The following is a 23,731-nucleotide window of genomic DNA, read 5'->3' on the forward strand; positions in this document are numbered from 1 at the left end:
CCTTTTCATCCCTCTGTGCCCTCGTCCACTTCTGCCTTCACCTCAAACCCCTATCGAAATGAGACTACTACTGCGTCGTAAAAAAAAAAAAAGAAAAAAAAAAGAAGAGGAACGAACCGAAACGAAGAAATCGAAATTCAGTTCATGCCAGTTTTATTCCGCTTAACTATTTGTTGCCTTATTGATAAGAGTGAGAAAAATGTAGGGAGAGGCGATATTAGTTTTCACGCTTTTTGCTATTTTCTGAGTTATTAAACAGTCACTCCTGCCCTTAGTACTTGCATATTTGTGCGCTCTTATTTTTTTTTCAGAATAAGGCTCTCTCGCTCTCTCTCCCTCTCTCGCTCTCTCTCTCTCTCTCTCTCTCTCTCTCTCTCTCTCTCTCTCTCTCTCCCTCTCTCCCTCTCTCGCTCTCTCGCTCTCTCTACTGATGGAGGCCGACTTGTGTTCACCCTTCAACACGGATTTGGAAGAAATACGAGCGCCGCGGCAGAGAATCGATTCCGCCTCAACGTTCTGGGGAATGTTCGGGGCCCATACGTTGTGGGCAAAAAACTTTCAATAGCTCACGTCTACTCCTGGTAATCTGCTACTTCGCGTGCAAATCTGAGGTTGAACGCATAGGAGAAGCCCTTGGACTAGGTGAGGTGCGTCGGAGGGCTGTATACTGTTTACAGATAATACAAGAGTCAGCAGGGGGAGAGTATAGGCGGAGCAAAAGTAAACGGGGACAGAGGCGTCACAATCAGATTTTGAGTGCGTCATCAAAATGCGAATACGAACCTTGGTTCAGAGAAGTTTGTGGGCGAACAGTTCGAGTGGCGCGGTGGTATGTGTGTTAGTATCGATACCAGTTCTGTGACAAATTGGTGTCGAGTAAGGTGTTGCCGCCAGGCTCCAGATGCCGGCCCACGCTCAAGTAGCGTGACTGGCTAGGTGCTTGTGTGCGGGAGAAGTATTTCGCAACATTTCCAGCCTATAGCTCCAACGGAAGCCAACACACGTGTTCAATAACTTTCCCCACAGGAGCTGCAGGATCAACGTAGCACGGAATTTCCTTTATTGGCTTGCAGATGGCATGAATTCTTCTGCCAGGGCTGCCGCTTCGCGCACAGTACAGGCGTGCGGCATAGTAATAACTTTTTAGCGAGCGCTGTTGGGTGTGGCAGCCTAAGTCCTGGATTACTACTATAATTGAAGATTCCTCGGAACGAGATGGTGAGTGGGCTGTCGTGCGCCATTGATTTTCGCATTATTCTTTGACGCCAGACTTGGTTATACTTACTTCATTCTAGTTCTTCTCCGGGTCGTTTGAAGTTGTAATGGCAAGGTCGAGTGCCGGTATGTGAATGTTAAAGGGAAGTCCTGAGCGGTCCGTTTTTATGCCTGCGGCCACGTGCGAGTTCTTGGGCGCCTCTGAGGGCCTGTACCGCTCTCGCGCGTCTGCAGAGGCTCGCCGCCGGAGCGGCGCAAAAAGAATCGGACCGACTGCACTTTTTCTGGGGCTTCGATCGAGCGAGAAACAACGCCGTTTTCTGCATGGCTTCACCGAGTTAACGACCGCTTCTTGCTTCGCCTGCTGCGGCTTCTTCGCCGCCCCCTGTCGACGTCCCCCGAGGAGCTCCACGTCGCGTTTGCGACCGGTTGTCCACTTTACACGCGCTACTAGCACGCGCTCGGACAAGTGCGGAAGGCTTCGGGAAAGAGCGCTGTTTATTTCCTACAGGCCTGCGTTGTTGCCTTTTCGGTATGCTCACCCGGAATGCGACTTTGTGCCGTATGTTCATTCCTACGAGCACGCATTAGTGCGTATACACGGAATACAGGGAGGTGGGATCGAAGTTTGTCTGGGCTAGATTAGTGTCCAGTAGATTTGCTTACTTTAAACGCTAGATTTGCTTGAAGCTGTAACGACAAAATGTAAACTTGATTAATTTAAATAACTAGGTTTCAGTAGTTCGAACATCTTTTCCAGCGTGAAAGACGCTTTATTTTAATTGAAGAAAGATAAAGAAAGTTGGAAATCTTTCAAATTTAGGGATACACGTATTCAACAGTGACGTAATAGCGCTGATACTCAAAGCAAGGTTTTAAGTGTGTTAACTGCACCTTAGCATTCAGCTGGTACTATAGAGCGCCACTATAGGCGCCACTACAATCGCACAGCCACGTTTATTGGCAGCGGCTTTGGTCAGCATCGCCATTAGCACGAACAAGTCTATGTGATGTCATAAAGCGGGGCAAAAAAGGGGACTGGTGAGGCGGCCCTGTTTCACCTGTTTTTCTTAAAATCGATATTTGTTTGTAGTCTGCGTTCAAACTGGTGTCGTTTTTATTGGGGTAAGTACTTTCGAGTGAACCAAACATATTTGCCCCTACTGTTCCTTTATTATGCTTCATGGTACAGGCAAGAATAGCAGCTATAGAAATAAGACTGATCAACAGAACTACGGTATATCAATAAAATAAGTTGCTTAATTATGTCTGGGAAGCTGCTTGCACACCAACTGGCTGACAAAAAGCTGACCAACTCAGACGTGCCACCAGTTTATATCCCGGCACTCTATATACAACTATAAAGCAAATTCTAGTTGGCGAGAGAAAGAAATGGATTAGAAAAAAGTACCTGGTTTTCTTCTTTTTTTTTTTCTTGTGGTTATTTAATTTGTGCAATGGTGGACATTCGCATTTGTAAACGAGGAATGTTGTTTTTCAGGCGAGAACTTTGCACAAAAATGTGACTGAATACAGAGGGATTTTGTCGGTGCGCACTAAGAAGTACGGGTCCCCGTGGAGGAACGCCTTGATTCCCTTCCACAGTTTCCATTTGTAACGGAACTATCGCTAACCACTGTGCACTGTTTACATAACTTTCTAAAAAAAGTGCGCAGAAAGACTGCCAAGAGGGCCAGTCGCCTGTATGGGAAATGTAGATAATAAAATACATATTAAAGTGTTTCGACAAAGCGTGTCAACACGCCCAAAACAACAAGTTTTGGGCGCCCTTTTCATAATGCCTGAAAAATAACCGTGATGCGTGCCGCGTGACAGGTGAACGCGGCGACACGGGAGTAGAGCAGGTGCGCGCAGACAAGACCTGTGAGTGTGGGAACGCTGTCGCGCGAATTGAACCAAGTCTGCCCCTGGGAGTGATTCACATCAGAGGACGAAGAAACGACGGCGAAGACAAAGACGCAAACACGAGGTGGCAGTAAAGAAGTCTTTCGTAATTGCTAGGCTTTGGCCTTCAGAGGACGTAAGCAGACTAAAGTTCCAGAGGAATGTTTTTGCGTTTTAACAGCTCCGAAACTCTGTACCCAGACCGCTTGTTTTTCCTGCTCGCTAAAAGAGGATTTTAATTTGACGGTTCGCAATTTCTAATCAAAGCTTGCACTTCGAAAGTTAAGGATGGGATGCATATTCAAGAGTCACGAAGGAAGCACGCGCTTGTTAAGGCGCTTAAGGGCCTTCTCTGAACAAACAACAGTGGACTCTTTCATGGCAGCAACTTTTCTGTCCAGCCAGGGATTCAAGCTGCGAGTAAATAAAATGGCAAGGGATACCCGAAATGTATTCACTTCTGACGTTTCTTGTATTTTAAAGAGTTCCCATGGAGTAGTCAATGAAATTCTTACGGAGTCGGGTCCTCTTTTTTTCTTTTTTTCAACACACTTCGTATTTGAGGCCCTGTTTTATTTTTTGAAGCACAGAGATTCAGTGTAAGCGCTCCTAACCAAATGCGAAGGTGCCGAAAAAAGCGTCTCAATGCTGCTAAAGTGGCGCACGTACTCCACGCTGGCCTACTTCTAAATTTTTGGCAGAGGAGATCTCGCCAAGCATTTATGGACAGTTGATCCCACGTAATCGGTCTGATTCTTTTTTTTTTCTTCAAGAGAGTTGGAAGGGGCGGGGGGCGCGTAGTGGAGCTGATGGGGTGAATTAATTGTCACTTATCCGCTGAGCCAGGTTTAGGCGATCTATCATGCCAGAATAATTTTTGGACATAAATATTCTTTCGGCAGGAAGACTTCCAACCTCTTCTCCCATTGCCACATCCAATCAGCAAGCTTGAACGGAACTTCTCAGTAAGGTTTGTTTGGAGGGTTTATTAACGCGCCGACGAAACGCAGGCGATGAGGCGCGCCGTAGTGGAGGGCTCCGGATTATTTTTGACCACTTGGGGATCTTTAACGTGCCTCTTAGTAAGGTCATCACCCTTAAACGTGAAATGGCTCGCGTATTCTTCTATACTAGCAGCACAAAAGTTGTAAAAAAAAGGCTGACCAACTCAGACGTGCCACCAATTTATATACGGGCACTGTATATACAACTATAAAGCAAATTCTAGCTGGTGAGAGAAAGAAATGGATTTAAAAAAAGTACCCGGTTTTCTTCCTTTTTTTTTCTTGTGGTTATTTAATTTGTGTAATGGTGCACACATCACTTTACAGACGCCTGAGCCGGTATGGTACCTTTGAACACATCTATAAAATGACACAAAGCTCTTGCACCGCACTGCGATAGCGGGCCTCATTGCTACACCAGGTTATTAAGTCATACTCACGGAATGAAATATTTGGCGCGCTAAATGTTTTGTTGATCCAATTCTATGAAGTGGTCGCGAAGGAAGGACAGCATATGCGTGCGTCGCCTAAGCAGAAAAAGAAGGAACGGTTCTTTGGCGCACTAAATGGGAGCTCATTACGCTTCTTGCATGGGGCGAAGCAATTTCCCCGCGTTATTTCGCGTACCCCGCGAACAGAGAGGAACTTTTGAATATCGCGCATCACACGGAGCGTTGTCTCATTCATTGTGGACTGTCCCGCTGGCTCTATGCAAATCATTTTGTTTGCACAGCCTTCTTTTCATTTCTGATACGGCTCGATGTCTTTCAAAAGCAAATGCGAATGTCCAAATTGAACGAGAAGGATAACGTGAAATGCAAATTACGAGGCTGTCGGGTATTTGCTTGCGTTCGTACGCACATTTGTACCTTGATTACCCATAGGGAAATCGCAGCTATTACGGCGCAGAACAGGTCTCAGAATAGCAATATCTGTATAAAAAGAGTCCTAACATGCAGCACTCCAAAGCTTCAATGCTTGAGTGTAACTAAACTGCTCCTGTTTGAACGGCGTCTGCGCGTAAGGCAGCGGTAAGGGCCGCTTTTCCACTACTTCAGAGCGCTGGGCCAATTCATGTCCGCATTGTAGCCCGAGTATGACGTCATAGTAAAGAATAAGGAAAAGTGCAAGTGGCTGCGGTCGTTCGTACCACGATGTCGTCACTGCGCGGCGGCCGTGGAAAAGAAATGGAGCAGTTTGTGGCGAGCGTGCCTCCACCCGCATGCAGTTATTCCTGGTGATCCGGCTCATTCCTTTCAACCGCTGCCTCTCGAACCATTGCTTAACGCCGCCGTGGCAGTTGGCTCCGATTACGCTACAGGGAACATTACTTCCCTCTGTTCGCTTTGTTGGTGCAATTTTCAGCGACGCTTTTCCCCCTTGTCAGGGTGGTCCTTGAGCAAACAAAGCTGCTACGGTACATTCAACGCCAGCTCGAGGTACGGGGAAAGCGTTTTCGTTTCTTATTCATCTGTTGCCTTAGTTCACCGTAGATAAGGAACCGAGTCTGAGCCAGGTTAAAATGTGTAACAATACACCTTTGAAATTGGAATTAGTTCACGGTGAAGCAATTTTGTCCTAAGGTTACAAAGCAAAGCAAGAGAGTGCGTATCTCGTTGGAAATTCTTTTTTTGTGAGACGTGCGCACACGCGGTGAAATTATACCGCATATTTTCATTTTTTTTAAGGCGACCAAGCGCGCGACGTTGGAAAACGAACGTCGCCGTGTGTGTGCTATTAAAACAGGGTCGCCGCCAAAGTCGCCCGCCGTTCAAAACATGATTTGGACCTCAAGCTTATACGTCTCGTCACTTGGATACGCATTTGGAGTGGATTACGTATCACTAATGGACACTATTTTCCATATCAGTAGAGTAAAAGTAAAATGATTGATTATTGATTGATGATTGATTGGGTTTAACGCGCCCAAGCTACAGCTGGGCTATGGGGTGCGCAGTAGTGGAGGGCTCCGAATTAATTTTGAAAACCTGGTGATCTTTAACGTGCGCCAAAGTCTCCACACATGGGCGCTATTGCTTTTCGCCTCCATCAAAAAAGCAGCCACCGCGGCCGGGATGGAACCCGCGCGCGTGTATATGTGTCTTCCTCAGGCAGGACCACCGTCAACGCTCAAGAGAAATAAAATTTCCTCGTACCTTCGACCTAAATTCTGTCACCTCAATGCCGTGTGCTAAAAAGAGCTGAGCTGAGATGAAGGCTGCCGCTTGAGCTACGACAATCCGGGTAGCCACTCTTGCGCGATATTTAAAACGGCGCTTGTCGCACTTCGTTTGCTGCCGGCGTAAAGTCTGGGTGTCCGGTGCAGGCGGGCTCAGCGGCCGCTGGAGCGGTGAAAACCATTCTTCATTCGGTTGGTGACACATAATAAAAGTGAAAGCCAGCCTCCTCGGTCAAAGAAACGTTCTCGGTGTTCGGTCATGGCTTGGTGATGTAAAAGCTACTGCTGCCAGACCGCACCCGTTGCCTCGCTCCTATTTTGTGACGCGATATCTACGTCACGACAAAATGAAGGGGAGGCGGGAGAGAGAAATGCCAGCTTTCTTTGCGGATTTCTCAGGAAATAACGTATCGTTGCTCGTTGAACAAAAGCTGAGAGTGCTACGAAACGTATGATCTTTCAGTCAAAACAACATTTCATTCAGCCTTTAGTGCCCCTTTAATGGTTCCGTTCGTTCCATTCAACGGTTGCATAAACCCGCCAAAACATGTGTGCAAAAGCTCTCACGTGGTCATCATGCATGCGGTGCCTAAGATATGTGTCAGGTTTTGTAGCACAGTAATTTACGCTTAGAATCAAAACTTATTCTCCCTCTCTCGGATGGAAAATGTCGATTTTTATACCCAGTGCATGCGAGTTTCTCTGTGAACAAAGTACGGGTCGGATTGTGGGCGAAAATATAGGTGGAACAGATATGTACCTTAGAATACTGCCGACAAGACGCGTTCAAGCCAATCATACCAAGATCGATTCTTTAGGGGCGCTTTCAATCCGCTAACAATTAAAGAAGGCAAATGCGTTGCGATAGCAACAACGGGTCTTGACCTAGTGGTTTAATAACCATGTATTTCTCTACAGCTGACGATAGTTCTGGGGGTATATTAAGTTCCGCACACGTCACGCACGCGATCGCATAACCCTGCAGGAAGGTGTTATGTTTGTCTCTGACCCAGGACGCGTATGTGAACTCTTTGCGCATCATTTTTCTTCGACCTACTCGACGCCCTGCGGCAGCGGCCGTGAACTGGGTTTCCAGTCTCGCTGGCCAGTATTGCGAAATCCATAACATTACCGAGAATTATGTCGTGTCCGCTGTTCGCAAACTCCTCTCGAAAAAGTCGGCAGGATGCGACAGCCTTTCTTGCTTCATCGTAAACGGTTGTTGTGATGTTTGTGCACCTTTGTTGTGCCTTATCATATGTCTGTTACTAGAGCGAAATTTTTAAAAGACAGGAAATTAGGCGCTATCTCCCTCTGCGCAAGTCCGGAAGGGTCACAATCCTCGGAAACTATACACCAATATCCCTTTTTTATTCCTTTTCCGAAGTCCTCGGAAAAGTCATACATCGATACGGTTTGGCAAGAATCCGTCCATTAATCCATTTTAACCAACACGGCTTTATGCCCGGAAAGTCAGTAGAATCAAACCCTTCCTGTTCTCTAAACGACATCAGAGCTGTGTTCTCACGCCAACAGGTTGATTCAGTATACCACGACTGTAGCAAGGCCTTTGAGGCTCTTAATCATGAATTACTTCTTCGAACATTGCACGCATGCGATCTATCCCGCACATTTTGCCAGTGGTTTTGTAGTTACTTCAAAGGAAGGTCGAATGATGTTTGTTATGAAGGCGTTACCTCCCGGCCCTTCGAAATGATTTCAGGGGTACCTAAATTCTCGACCCACGGCCCTCTTCGCTTGAACATTTTTGTTAATGATACTCAGGTCGTTATTAGACATTTTTCGCTCATTCAGTACGCCGATGATATAACGGTCTATCTGGTGGTTTCTTCACCGAACGATGGCTTCCCGCTGCAAAATGACATCAATCCAGTTTCGGGCTGCTGCGACAGCAACCATTTAAAGTTGAATCTCTCCATAAATATCGTTATACAATATACTCGCAAGACTTCCTCGCTCATTTTTGGGTACTCTCTGCACGGCAACCCCGTAAAACGCGCTACTGTAGGGCGTGTTTTCGGTATAATGCTGGATAAAAAACTACCTCTCAACTCACACGTGAACTACCTGACCAACTCTTGTCTCCGTACTCTTGGTGTGATTTCCTAATCGACCAGTGAATTCTCTGAGCAATCATGCTTCGTCACATGCTACCGCGCCCTAATTTTACCTAAGCTCGACTTTACCAGTGCAGTTTTTGCAAGTGTGTCATCCCTTCGCCTAGAAAGGATTCAGAAGCACTTCACAAGAATCGCATTTCGTCTTTACTCATCACTGAGCCATTATGCGCAAAGCGAGCTTCTCGAGGTTCTGAATCTCGATGAGCTATCTACCAGGCGCTCCAGGCATGACCTGATTTTTCTTTTCAGCTGTATTCATTCCAAATTTGAGTGTCCTTGTTTGTGGGAGTTGGCAGGAGTTTGTCTTGAGGGGTGCAAACCAGGTGCATCGCGGCGGATGAGGGATAGGCACGGGGGAGGTGCAAGTGCTGGTGTGGCTAGGGGGGGGGGGGGGGGGGAGGGCAAGAGTTCCTTTTGCACCCCCCTGCCGACGCCCATGTCCTTGTTTTCTGAGCTGAGTCCATCTGCGAGTGCCAAGCACGCCGTATTGCCCGCATGGCTGCTTTCATGTGGACAGAACACTGAACTTGGCACCAGCTAGCCGATGCCATGATGCGTTTAACATTCTATTTTTAAGTTCTGTCGATATTTTAGGTGATGACACAGTTTCATTTAACGCTCTTTGATAAACATGATATTTTGAATACGCCTGTTGTGGAGTAATCCCACCTTCACTTTTCCTTCTGCACCTCCGAGATCATGTTATTCAGACAACTTTTTTTACCTTCTTTGCTCACGCTTCATTTTTGTATATTTCTGCAGATCTAGTTTGACTTGCGTCTGTTTGTAGGCCTTCCTCATGTACACAGTGCATCACTCGAGAAGGCCAAGCGCTGTCGGTGAGCACTTACAATAAATAAATAAATAAATAAATAAATAAATAAACAAACAAACAAATAAATAAATAAATAAATAAATAAATAAATAAATAAATAAATAAATAAATAAATAAATAAATAAATAAACAAACAAACAAATAAATAAATAAATAAATAAATAAATAAATAAATAAATAAATAAATAAATAAATAAATAAATAAATAAATAAATAAATGATTTTTCTCTTACGCGTGACCGAAACCAACTCGGCGAATTTTAGTTGAAACCGGAGGCGCAATCGCCTCAAAACTCTCCTAAAACACTTCTGTGTGTACAGAATATCACTGCATCATCTCCCGAGGACATATAGGCACCAAAACATTACCTTTTCTATTTGTTCAAGCTGTCCTCCCAACAAAAAAAGTTGGTGAAACCCATGCATCGGTGGGAACCGACGGGAAGGGAAGCTTCGATTGGATACTGTTCTGATTTCGCCACTCACGAAGTGTTTTTCGAGGTATTTCGCTGCGCCGAAATACTAGGCGCGCTTCTCTCACCAGACGTTTGCATCGACAAGCGACCGAAGCGCGGTCGGTGGCGCTTCCGTCGGCGCCGTGAAACAGCATGAGGAGTTTGCTTGACTTTGGCTGAGCTTGAAGGTCAGAGGGACGCTACCAGGTGTTTCCTGGGTTTGTACCCGTAGTAATAAGCATCGCTTAAAATCAGTGGGGCTGCTATTGTGTACCATCATCGCTAATTACGGCAATATTGTACAAGCAGAAACGCGTACTAAGCACCTGCTTTTTAAGCTTGTTTTGCTAGACGTTGCACAACCTTCGTGAAGTCAACTTCAATTCATTAATAAACCCGCAGAGCACCAACAGCGGCTTGCTTCATGTGTAGGAAGGGTAGCAGCACCCGATCACGGAAAAAATGGTCACGGAACAAATGGCTCCGGGAGAAACGGTCCACGGAACGAAAGGCCGAGGATCTCAGGCTCCTGGAACAAAAGGGGCCAGAACAAATTGTCCCAGCTTGAAAGTAGGAATAAATGGTGCCAGCCTTGGCCCCACCTTGTTTTTTAATGAAGTTGGAAGTGTGGTAAGGGGGTCAGCTCTTCCTTCCCGTGAGTTTTGGAGCTACCGGAAATAGTTTCTTAATCGAGCTCCAAGAGAGAATACAGGAATGTAGGCTTTTGTTCGTAGCCACAGAACGAACAAAAGCTTATAAAAATCTGTTTTTTTTAATTTGTGAGTGAATTCCTGGTTTAACAAGAATACTGCATATAATCTGGGTCCTTCGTTTACAGGTTTATAATATTTTTTAATTCGTGTGGAGAAATTTTGCGCTCTTTCTAGAAGTTAAAACAGGGTTCCAAACAATGTCCTGACGGAATTCAGGGTTTATTTCAATAAAGATCAAAACATTATTTACTGGTACGTATTATCATATTTCGAGAGCCCCGAGCGTTCAACACAGGTAACGTAAGCTAAAACAACTGATTACAGCTGAAAAATGAGCATGTGGGACACACCCATCCGGTACAAGGTATTTTGTATAAATCATTATCTTCGTCATGCTACGACCTGGTTGCTTCACTTGATACCTTAAGAATAACATCAGTTGGACATTTGCTTTAGTTCGGCGGGAGCATGTCTAATAATTTCCTTTGTTTGTTGTCTTTAGTTAAGTTTAGCAAATTTTCTTCAAGCCTGCAGAGGTGGAATTCGCTTGCAAAGAAGTTTTCACTGGCTTGATTTACCAATGATCATGATTGGTTCACTAATGATTCATTAATCTAAATTCAAAATTTTGGGTGTTTACACGCCGGGGCTACACTTGGGCAACCAGACACGCTGTGTTGGAGGGCTCCGTATTAATTCCGGCCACCTGAGAACGCTGAAATGTTGACAAATGTCTGTTAGTGTTTTTGGCCTCTACGAGAAAAGCTGCCGCCCACTCGCTATCTAATTCGCGTCCTAGGGCTCATTCCCACAACCGCTTAGCCACCGGGACACCGCAGCGGGCCAAACAGTTTACTGCGGCTACGTTTTCAGTCTTTGCTAGGTGTTACTGCAAACGGTTATGCTTTCAGCGAAAGTTCATCTTGCCAAATGAGTTTAGTTCTGCCGACGGCCATTTTTTTTGTTTTTTTTTTGTTTTTTTTGTTTTTTGTTTGCCTTTGGCAAACTGGAGGGGGGGGCGATGAGGTTTAAGGCGATTTTTACAAGTATCATTTGGCCCGTCTCTTATAGCCGTTGTATAAAGTGCGCAGGGTCGCACCTCAGCTAAAAGAGAGTCTCGCCCCCCCCCCCCCCCCCCTTACCACCCCAAAGATAAAAATCTACTCAAATAGATGGATCGCTTTACGGATATTTTTTTCCCAGCAGCAGACAGCCCCACTTAATTAAGCTTGATATCACAAAAAAAAAAAAAATTAGCCTGTTGAACGGTTTTCACGGGATCGTTTTTTTATTATGTTAACCCTCAGACCATTTGTTTATGGCTTTTTTTTCTACTTTGGAGTCAGGACCTTATGCTTCGGGACCATTTTTTATACACCGAGCAGCAGCATCATCGAACCATCAACACTGTGGAAAGTACTTGGCTCCTCCATCCTGCGAGGCTAGAGCGGCGCAGCTTGGAGGCGCCTCACTTGGGTGAGTTCGACAAGGCACGAGCTCGGGTCCAGGAGTGTTTGTACAAATCCTCTTGTACAAGAGGGTGTGTGTCAAGGAGGGCTCGGGCCCATACCGCTTGCACTGAGGTAGGGAGAACGGCCCGCGGACTCTAATCCACGCATCAGATAGCCTTCCCTCCACAAGAGGGCCCGGCAAACACGGAAAAAATCGTTACGCGAGATTGCCGGACATGGCTCGTCGGATTTATTCCCTAGACCTCGGCTACAGGTAACAGGCATTCACCACACGTGAAACGATGGCCATCGAGGCAATGTTTGCTCGTAATGTAATCATCCCGTATCCCGCTCGAACTATGCACAATGTACAGCTGGTCATCAGGCGAAGTTTACGACCTACTATAATGTGGTGCGATATAGCCGTACCTCGGCCAAAGACAAAAGCTGACAGCCCACTTGGTTACCGCTCGCTTCGGCATCCTAATGCGGTAGGCATCCCGCCAGCAGCGTGATCTTCTGCTGCTCAGCACGAGCACCGAATGCGTGAATATCAAAGCAGCCTCTACTGCGTCGAGTTTCAACGTTCATATATATGACAACTGCCTTTGTTTCTCTATCGGAGAGATGAAACGCCTTGGCGAACCGATATCCTAGCACGAGACGTCCTCTAGGAGTCGGTAATAACAATGGTTACGTAAATGCAAATCCCTTGTAGCAGCGCAACTGCGAGTTATGCAAGTAGATCGAAATTTTTCATTTGTGCCATCTGGCTTAGCCCAGGAAAATATCGACTTCCGTGCGGAGCGGAGGCGCATCGCTCGCGAAGCTTGAGTTGCATTGGCGACGGAGCGGAGAGGGTACGTTTTATAAGTCTTTTTCACGCACCCACGCATTTCAATAAAAGCTTATGGAAGGAATCGCGCACGCGGATACCTAACGGGACGCACCGCGTCTTCCTGGAACACACCACACCCAGCGCCGCTGCGATCGAGTGAGCCGTCGCAGACATTGCCACAGAAACCGGTGTCAATAACTGGCCTTTAGGCTCACCATTGTCATCGACACTTGACAGCTATGCCCACCCACTGCCAATGCGCAGTCACCCCTCCAATTGATGGCGGAGCACGGGAGCATTGAGTTAATTTCTACTGAACCCTCACCCACGGCACGCGGTTACATCTCCGGCCGCGGAAAACTAACGGGAGACGAAATGAGAAATTCAGCTAAATGTGTGACATTTTAGTACACGTCAAATAGGCCAGTCTATAACTGACCTATTTGACGTGTACCGGTTTGACGTGTACTGGCGTATTTGACGTGTTTTTGGGTTTCATCTATTGATGCTGCCGAAGCAACTTCACTGCGGCACGCCGGGTTGCTGAGGTTTAAGTGCGATGCGTAAAGCACCATTTCGAACTTTGAGCTCTACTCTCTAAGAAATCACCGCAGGTGGGCTTTACCACAATGCCGAAGCGCGACCAATCAGCGTGCCCAAATGAGCGGACGAGATACAGCATGCGATTGGAGTGAAAATAGAATCTGCGCTAGGACAAAACATGCACGCCTTGCGTTGTTGTGCCAGTGCAGATTCTATTTTTTACTCTAATCGCATGCTGGGTCTCGCCATTCGCGAAATTCGCACATTTGGGCACGCTGATTGGTCGCTCTTCGGCATTGTGGTAAAGCCCACCTGCGGTGATTTCTTAAGTGTATTGCGCGCTTTAAGCCTTCCGCACAAACTGTCCGGACTTGGCATCCATTATGATCGGTGGGCACCGCTGCTGCTTACAGCAATTCGCCGAAGTTAGGGCTCATATCTTTAAAGTTACTTACACTGCGACATTACACACTGAAAATGGCACTTCGCATGGCACAATTCCCTGTGCAGATGAGATTTTTCAGCCCTATCGTACGATTCCTGGCCCACGGCCTAATTAGTTCTGCTGGTTCGATTGATTGGTCGTTTGGGTGCGTTATGGAAAATCGTGACCCACTAGAGCTTTATTAGAGCGCGGAGCAATCACGGACCGGTGGAACCAAACCTCTGCAGTGCAGTTTTTAACAACTGAATACAAAATGGAACAGGAGAGCACACCTCCGTAAAAGATCCGAACGGCGTGCATCAGCTGTCAAAGTAGGACGTGAAAGCGGCCAGCCCGATACGTGCAAAAAAGATTTGCGTAATCTTGAGCCATTTGCTGTAGTATTTCGTTGGAATGCCCAAGGGTAGTTGAGCGCAGTACACGGTCAAGATCAGTGTAGTGTCCTGCTTCTCGCACCGGTGTCAATAAAAAGCTGTATTTTAATAAGGAACGTATTAGAGCTTGTTAGTTTGTATTTTTCCAAGCTCTAAAACGTCACTACATCCAGTCATACGTAGACAAGAATAAACAAATCTATAACCGTAAACAAATCAATTACCGACACAATCTAACATTTCAGTCGTGAAGCAAAGGATGTAACACCTTGAGCTGTCACCGCGTTTTAAATATATTTATTACAAATAGACCCAGAACACCACTGAATTTCCCCAGTATGCCCGTACGCTGCAGCACAGCACACAAGACAACAGAAACGCTCTGCAGTACAAGTTGACTTAAATCTTGATATTTTGGCGTTGGCGATGCGGCCCAGTAAAATGAATGGTGCTTTTATCAAGATAAGACGCGAAACCAAAAGGTATAGTGTTTTTAGTGTGTGACCGCATACATAAATTAAATATTGTTCGACAAGTGCAGTGTACACGTGCTATTCGTGCTTGGTCGCAAACGTCGTGTGAATTACATTGGCATATAACTCATGTCAGTAACAAGCAACCACTCTGATGTGCATGTAGTGCATTTTGTTTGGCTCAAAACAAGCACATGTGTTTAAAGAAGTCACAATTTAGTAAAAGTGCCTTTATTTATGCAGACACTTATTTCTGTTATTTACTGAATTTGAGGCTGGGTATCAGGCTTCAACATTTTCATTTCCTCGTCCCCCTAACTACTTTTTTTAACGTGAGCTGTTTAGTCGTCCTTTGCTGTGTTTGCTATTTGTTTTTAATTGCCCCTCATTCCAAGAAGTTATTCTTTATTCTGATTCGTTCTTTCCTATTTTACCCAGCAGCACCCTAAGCAGCATATGCTCAGTAATACAGATCGTAAGAAGGTGCCCCGCGAAATACTGCACAGTACTACGCCCGTGCAACATACGCGGGGCTTTTAATTCAACGGAATCTCGTTAAGGGTCCCTTCACGATGCCATTCGGGAGCAACGGATTCATTTCTCTCCCTTGACTTATAATGGCGCAAAAATACGTCGTAATATAGCTCAGTCCACACATGCAATAAAAGACACCCGTTTCATAATCGACTGAATATCTATATTTTTTCTATAACATGAAAATAAAGGTGTACTGCTGACGCGAGGATATGATAAAAAATAACGATAACGACGCGCTATCAATAAACCAACAACTTTTGTGCAATCAGACAGAATCACAAGCACGTAAAATTTGAAACCAACCAATGCGCTCTTCCGCTGATGGCATGTGAGGTAGAAGCATTGGACTCACTGAACACTCGAAAAGAAAAGGTAGGTTGGCCTCATGATCCATTGAAAGAAGAATGACAGGTGTAACGCTTAGGGTCCGGATCTTAGATGAGGGAGCAAACTTGGGTGGAGGACATCCTAGCTCGAATGAACAGAAAAAAGTGGAGTTGAGCTGGACATTTAACGCGGAGACTGGTAACCGGTGGAGCACGCGCTTAAAGTGGTCTTTCCGATACAGGATAAGAAGTAGCTTAAGACAGTCTTGTGATTGATTTTCTCCTCAATGCATTTTATTGACAAATCCACAAATCCCCGCAGCCAAGAATAAAATTTCGGCTATATATATATATATATATATATATATATATATATATATATATATATATATATATATATATATATATATATATCTTGAAACAACTGGCATGCTGGCGATGGGGCCGAAGGCGTGGTGAACACAAAGTAAGAAACCTCGGTAACAGCAACAGCGGAGGGTTTATTTCGACGTTTCGACTTCGAGACAAGTCTTCGAGACAAGTCTTCGAGGCAAGTCCAGCTCAGTTGTATTCAGGCAAGTAGAAGACTTGTCTCGAAGTCGAAACGTCGAAATAAACCCTCCGCTGTTGCTGTTACCGAGGTTTCTTACTTTGTGTACATATATATTGTGGTAATTGGGAAACAGTGGCGGGGGACAATCCCAAAGGATGGACATGTGCCGGGTGAAGAGGAAGATGTGGCGACACGAGCTAGGTCAGAACATGGCGGACTCGGCTGGGCTACGTGTGTGCAACCGGATCGGCTGAGCAGTTGACCGTGGCGGAGCGGGACTCCCAGTAAAGGTGTGATCGAGGGGACTCGGTGTCTTTCTTGGGAGCCGCGGCCAGGCGCTAAGACCCCGGTACCACATTTGGCGAGAGTGTGGTAATTGGGAAACAGTGGCGGGGGACAATCCCAAAGGATGGACATGTGCCGGGTGAAGAGGAAGATGTGGCGACACGAGCTAGGTCAGAACATGGCGGACTCGGCTGGGCTACGTGTGTGCAGCCGGATCGGCTGAGCAGTTGACCTTGGCGGAGCGGGACTCCCAGTAAAGGTGTGATCGAGGGGGCTCAGTGTCTTTCTGGGGAACCGCGGCCGGGTGCAAGAACCCCGGTACCACAATATATATATATATATATATATATATACATATATATATATATATATATATATATATATATATATATATATATACATATATATATATATATATATATATATATATATATATATATATATATATATATATATATATATATATATATATAGCCGATTACAAGCGAATAACGGTGAACCCAGCGAACCGAGCAAGTGCGGGCAGCGAGTGGCGCCGACTTGACGTTCGGTGAAACCACAGCCCGCAGCGCCCAATGTGGCGCTTTAGGCTCCAACGGCATACATGCGTGGAGCTGGTCCATGGCTGGTCCACTCTGCCACTATAGTGCCTAGAATAGTTTTCTAGGCACTATACTGCCACGGCCGGTTGGGACGCACCCGAGCTCGCGTGGGAGTCGCAAGCGACACCCGTGCCACCGCTGCGCGCCGATGTGTTGCGGGAAAGCCTGTCGCATGCCTAAGGAGAGCGAAAAATCCCGCGCGGGAGAGTTCGATACAGTCATGTCTCGTTAATATGGGCGCCTCTGTTCTCCCCAAAAATCGTCCATAATGTGAATCGTCCATACTAACGATTCAAGGTCAAAAACACAAACATTAAGAAAGAATCGTTCAAGGAAATACCACGGTTTATTCAGCCAAAAAAACGAGGAGATGTGGGTTTGCACTAGTGCCTTCGATCTTACTGTAGTGTCTAGAAAGTGCACCACGTCCGCTACTTGAAGTGCGCGTTCTGCGTGTCCCTCCTGTTTAATGTATGCGATAGCCGTCTCGAAGCCACGGCGAGCTTCACGTCGGGTGACGGTCGGTCTGTCTTCTTCATCGGCTGCTTATGTCGGCGAAAAGCTCTCCTCGAGTTGCTGGGACTGTTGAGAGGATCCGCCGACAAGCTCCTTTTTCAGCTGAGCGGAAAGATCAGTCCGTTTACGCTTAACCCCAGCCATTGGCGCCGCAGAAACGACCACAATGGCGTGTGGTGGTGGTGGTGTGGTCGTAGCGTGGCGTCCGTGTCCGCATTCCCTTCGGCGTTTCTGAAAGAGATCACCGGGGGCAGAAAACAATCCGAAGCGACGTGATACCCGCTGGATCCCGTAACCGAAGACGCGCGGCAGCATCATGTGAGAGACTGCGAGCGCTCGAAGGGGAGCAAAAGCTGTATTCCGCCACGGAAAAGAACAGTAGTCGTACGTCGCTTCAACTGGAAGCAATGAACCCATGTTTCTCCACATCAGTCATTTTTCTATTTTGTTCTTTGTGCACCCGTGTCGATAATAACGAGACAAAAAGGCCTGTAATTACTCATTTCGTCCCCAAATAGCCGTCCATAGTCCGGACTGCGGGTTTCTATATTAACGGGGCAGAATTGCACCGGTCGCCGAAAATTTCGTCCATATTGCGGGGTATCTATATTAACGGGGTCCATATTAACGAGACATGACTGTATATCCATTGTGAGCAAAATCGCGTTCGATATAAAAAGTTTTAAATGCATGTAATGTTTACCAGAATTATACAGTCAAACCCGTTTATAGCGAACTGCAATATGCACCGCGATTAGTTCGATATATCCAGTAGTTCGATATAGCCAAACCCGCCTATAACGAGCTTATTGTACGAGTTCGCAATCCGCGAGAGGCGATTAAAAGTGGTCCTTTAGCATCTCAGAGCTGTGTCCCTCAGTGTAAATATATATATATATATATATATATATATATATATATATATATATATATATATATATATATATATATATATATATATACTCCACGTGCGCTGCTGGAAATCGTGGTCGTTTTCAAGTTAATAAAATACGTTTGCGGGACAATGCGGGACAATGCAGAGATATCTGGGTAGAAGTTCGCATGACACAGTGGAGCCTGTTACCAACAGAGACGTTCCTACCTCCTCAGCTCTGCGCACTTATAGTAACCCGCATTCCGCGGATAACTGAAGGCGCGCTTTTTTTGTCAGCTAGTGCAATCAGAAATGAGCGTGCCATCAGCGTTTTTCCCAGCAGCGTAGACAATTGAACTACCGCCTCGAGGTATGGAACGACGCTTTTGAGTTAATATTCGGCGTTCCCCAGTACCTGCTTTCTTTTCGGCAGCCTGGCGGCCACGAGATAACGCGCCGGGAAAGGCAGGCGCTGGCCGCGCTCTCAGCCGACCGACCGACAACACATTTGTGTGTGCATGCGCTCTCGGGACGCATTCCGTGGCTTTCCCGGGGGACTTTCGGCCGCAGTGTTCACGACGGCCGGATGCGCAGCTTCAATCTCCATTTGCGCGGCTTGCGTGTACTTGCGCGGCCTGCGCCTACGGAGCGTATGTGTTAAGTGGCGCCAGTCGGGCGAGCCCGGCTCACGTCCGCGTTATGCGGAGCGGGTCCCCGACTGTCTCTGCAGCCCAAGACTGCGCCGTTGTCTGGCAGAAACGCTCGGCATCTTCGATGCGGACCGCAATGAGCGCGGCCGGCACCCACGGTGCTGAATGCATTGCGCCGTGGGCGTGCGCGGCAGACTGGGGCCGCAAAGTGAACAACGACAAGGCCGGGAGATATGGCTGTTTCGTCGGTGGGCATTCTTAGAGCGAGCAATAAGAGTTCGCCGTACAAGTTGGGGTCGACCTTTGCGAGCTACTGGTCTGGAACGATCGAACCTTCGCAAAGGTGGGCGCTGGCGCTGCAGCCACTTTGCTTGCCCTCCCCCCCCCCCTTTTCGGGTCAGCCAAGGCTGCTCTTAGCGCCCCGTCGAGTGAGTGGAGAAAAGCAAACCGTCAATATCTCGCTCCGAGGTGCGAGTGACTGAGAAAATAAATGTGCCGTATACGTCTGCGTGTGCAGTCAGTCAGAATACACTTACCATTGTGCGTTTTTGTTATCTGCGCAGGGGCCATCAGGGCAGCTGTGGGGGAAGGCAGATGCCAACGACGGTCGTTACTTGTATTTTTTTTTGGCTCGATTCAAACCAGTGAATGTTTAATCAGCGGGCTGTGTATGTTGTCTTAGAAGAAGGTAGGAGCGGAAGAGCACATGGACAGTGGGTTCTGTCTCACGTTCTGACTTTCCGACAACTTTGTTACAGGCATTTTTCAATAACACGATCTTGACTATTTTTAACTAAACAGTACGGAGTGTTTAGCTATTTTTCTGCTACCCCATGGGAGCGTTGTGTACGCAGGAACTGTGGGATTATTCCCTGCTCTATTCAGACATATTGTTTTCCCTCCAGAAGGGCATTTGCTGAAGCACGAAAATCTTGGTAATATCTCTATTGGCAACTGGCGCCTTTCCCCTGACATGCCAAATACATATTTGATATTCTCTTTTCTACTAAATCAAACAGAACCTCATCTATGGCATTAATGCTAATCTATTCACCTGATTTGTTACAATCACAATGAACTTTTAACGCGATTTCTGAAGCTACCACTTAGCCCAGAACTAACTACGACGTACTGAAAGTTACGGGCTAAAAAGCCAACTTTGTCGATTCATTTTGGGGTTTAACGCGCCTCATAATCTTGGCTATGAGGCGCGCCGTAGTGGAGGGCTCCGGATTAATTTAGACCACATGGTGATCTTCAACGTCCGCTGAAATCTCGACACACGAGCGTTTTCGCTTTTGGCTTCCATCAGAAAAGCGGCCGCCGCGGCTGGGATTGAACCCGCGTCCTTTGGGCTCAGCAGCACAACGTCTCAGCCCCTAAGGAACCGCGGTGCGTAGCCAAACTTGCCAATAATAATAACAAAAAAAACTGAGGCTGTCTTCTCGTTGTTCGTGGGATGGGGAGGTTTAAATGAAGGAATTTACTTTCTTGTACGGTTGTTACCCCAATGCTGGCTGTATATGCTCGACAGTGGAATTAAGATCGCTTAATTTAATTAATTTTGTTTTGATTTTGCATAAAATTGGTGTGGTATCTATCACTGCTAGTGCTCCTCGATTTGAATGCTGCTATGGCTAACGATATCCCATATGTTTGTATCCGTGTGATTGATATCTTGGGCTTCTTCTTAGCTTGTCACTGATACAATGTCTTGCGAGGAATGTTTTCCGAACGAAGGGCTCATCCCAAGGGGCGTTTCAGCCGCTTCCTTTTACCTCTCCTGCTTAGTGTATTCCATGTGGTACATGTTACATGCCTCACAGGCTTTAATACGGCTATTGGGGGCAGAATTAAATGTATTCACCAACCTGTATTTTGTTTTAACCAAGCCTTCTCGCACAAATTTACCGAACACCCAAGGGCAAAGAGGTTTAAAACCTCACGTGAACACGGATAGGTCAAAGCAGAAAACAAGCGGTAATGATTGTCTTCTTTTATTATTTTTGAAAAAGAGAAGGTGATGCAGTATGTAAGCCTAACTGGGCATGTTTCAGGCTGAAATAAAGTTTATCCAATCCCATCACCCAGCGAGATAACGTGGTTTGCACTCAGTAGTCACGGTTAGCTTTCACATTCTTTTTATTTGCGCGCGAACTGTTGCCTTTAGCCCGAACCCGAAAGACAAATCACTTCGTGAAAAAAAGAAAAAAAAAAGAAAAAAGAGAATGATTATGAGGTGATGTGAAGTGTACGGATAATCGCCGTGACTGAACCTTCGCATGATTTGTTTCATGAAGTGAGCCTGTGTGCACCGTTTTCGGCAGAGCGCGGCAATCTTAAAGCAGCATCGGTATCTAGCCCCTGGCCTTTATTCTGACCACCGTTTCTCAAGCGGCCGGCCCCGGAACATTTCACCGAGCCTGCGTACTCCTCTATCTCTCCCCAGATACGTATTCTGCGCATGCGCGCCCATTATTCGCGACTACTCTTAGCTCAAGAAAGGGTAGCCGTTCCTCCTCTCTGGCATGTGCAATGGGCTACTAGTAGAAAAACTTGGCTGGAGTCAAGGCTAAGTGAGAAAAATGATCTATAGTAGGACACGTTCTCCGCCAGCTCAAATTTAACACCCGGTGAACGGGGACAAGCCGAACAAAATAAACGGTCAACCGGGCAGACTCGAGCGGAGCCAGGCGACGGAACCCGCCGATGGGTGTCGCGTAGTTGTAGTTGCCGTTAGAGTTCCTGTATTGCTTTACAAAGATCGTGTTTACAAAGATTGTCGATCTTTGTAACATCGCTTCACTATCAACCGCGGTTCTTGTCATCTGTCCTGCCCCCACGTTGCATGTTTTGGGCACCAAACCATCAGCATCATTGGACTTATCATACCCTGCCACGAAGACGATGCATTGCTTGTCACGGGATACCGCCGGCTGTTTCGGTTCGTTTCCAAGTGATTCTTCAAGCACCAATCCCCGTTGTCGTCCAGGTTTTTTGAACTGAGAATGAACCCCCTACAGTTTTTTAATGCCACTATTGGCAATTTTACTTGCTGTCACCTCGCCCTCAACGCCAGTGAAGCGATGACCCATCAGCGTCATCATCAGGCCTTAACCTCGGTGATGGAAGAATAAAAGGTTGACAGAACGCGATCGGCGAGCACGGCAGCCATTCTTCGCTTGGCTTCATTGTTATCACCTATTAAACATCCGGCTGCACTTGTAATCTGCTAAGATCGCAGTGTTCTCCGTGACAAAATCAAACCGGAAACAAACTGATGAGCAGCAACGGGTTAGGAATAGATTGCTGTAACGTACGGAAGCTGCCACAAAGATGCCTATTTTGCCATTTATAGTGTAACAACGTGACAGAATATATTATCCTCTATACAAAACAATGCTAGCAGCGCTGAGAAAACTATATTTATTCCGTATACGCCGCAATACAAGTCTCTAACACACATTTCCAGGTCGACGAAAGGTCAAAACGCATTCGCTAGGGCTACTTATTTGCTAAAGCGAAGGCTCGGCGATCATTTAGGGGACGCGTGCTGGACCCGCATTCTCCAGGACGCGGGTTCGCATTACACCCCCTCTTAATTTCATCTTCTTCGCTATTATTCTGATTGCGCTATCGGCCATTTTTGCGCGCCATTTTTAGGTCGCGCCGACGCCGTACGCCGCATTTTCGCGTGATGCGGCATTTAATGCATTCGCATTAAAATTTGGAGTGGTTTAGCGTCCGCAGCGGGCAGTACCAAAACCCTCGATGAACGTAGCGCTAAGTGGGAAGACATGCGGAGAAGAAAAGAACCCTAGCAACGACGAGCGCTCCTGGAGGAGTAGTGGCGTGAAGTGAAGGTGACTACGTTTGTATAATACTAAAACAAAAAATCCCTCGGGGGTACTTAAGTCTGCTGATGAACTTTAAAGTTCGAAAGCATTGTTGCCTTTCTTGGAGTTACTTATCAAATACTACTGGTGGCATCTCTTCTTTCGCTTTCTTTTCTTGTCTTCATGTGGCTACCAGACAGCACACCATTCGAAACTCCGCACTGAGAGGCTACATATTCGCGACGTAGCCGTAATGAATTAAGTATTTTATAGGCACCGCCAGGAGAAGCCACGATGCCTCCTTCAACGCACATAAGCAGACTTGACTGCCCGGAGGAGTTTTTACTTGTTTCTAGTGCATCCTGTTTTCTGAAAAGTCTATCCGTACACCTGTGCGACGGCCCGGTTTCTGAAAGCTCGCAAGGGCGTGTTCGTAGAAACTATGTATGATAAAGGAAGACGTAATCATAACAACAAAAATAAAAGTAAAAAAATCATTCCAGCCCTGTCTTTGCGAGATACCCCTGAACGCGTCCGCTTCAAGATAAACAATGGGGAAGAGTGAACTCGGTCGATAACGTTTACTTATTTTCCCTTATTAGCGATCAATAGCGGTTCCGCGAACCGAAAATACGACATTTGATTTTGTATGTTTTCCTTTAGCTGAAGAACCAGGCTTCTAATTTAACGTCGTTTAAAATAAAATGGACCACCTGAGCTGCTATGCTGAGAAACAAAGTACGAGCGTCACTGTTTTCTTTTTCTTTTTATTAGCGCGATAATAAGATGAAAATAAACTTCGCGGACCATGTGAACTAATGGAATTGCTCGATGAAAAGTTTGCCGCGGTGCCCACGAAAAACGAGGCAATTTTGACTGAGTTTGTTTCAACTATTTTCGTGTGTTCCTTATTTCCTTCGCGCAGTGCCTAAGGCGGTTATCGAAACTGGGCGAGAAAGACAAATACAGTGTTCCTTTCGT

General features: G+C 46.3%; 1 protein-coding gene across 1 annotated transcript in view; it reads left to right on the forward strand.

The window, feature by feature from the left end:
* LOC144148551 (synaptotagmin-15-like) overlaps positions 1-23,731 on the forward strand; it is a 414,790-nt gene that overhangs the window by 63,347 nt on the left and 327,712 nt on the right. The gene's annotated exons all lie outside the window — the stretch shown is intronic.

This window comes from Haemaphysalis longicornis, unplaced genomic scaffold (genome assembly GCF_048455015.1).
Source record: "Haemaphysalis longicornis isolate Haplotype H1 unplaced genomic scaffold, Haemaphysalis longicornis Haplotype H1 scaffold_1, whole genome shotgun sequence".
Lineage (NCBI taxonomy): Eukaryota > Metazoa > Arthropoda > Arachnida > Ixodida > Ixodidae > Haemaphysalis > Haemaphysalis longicornis.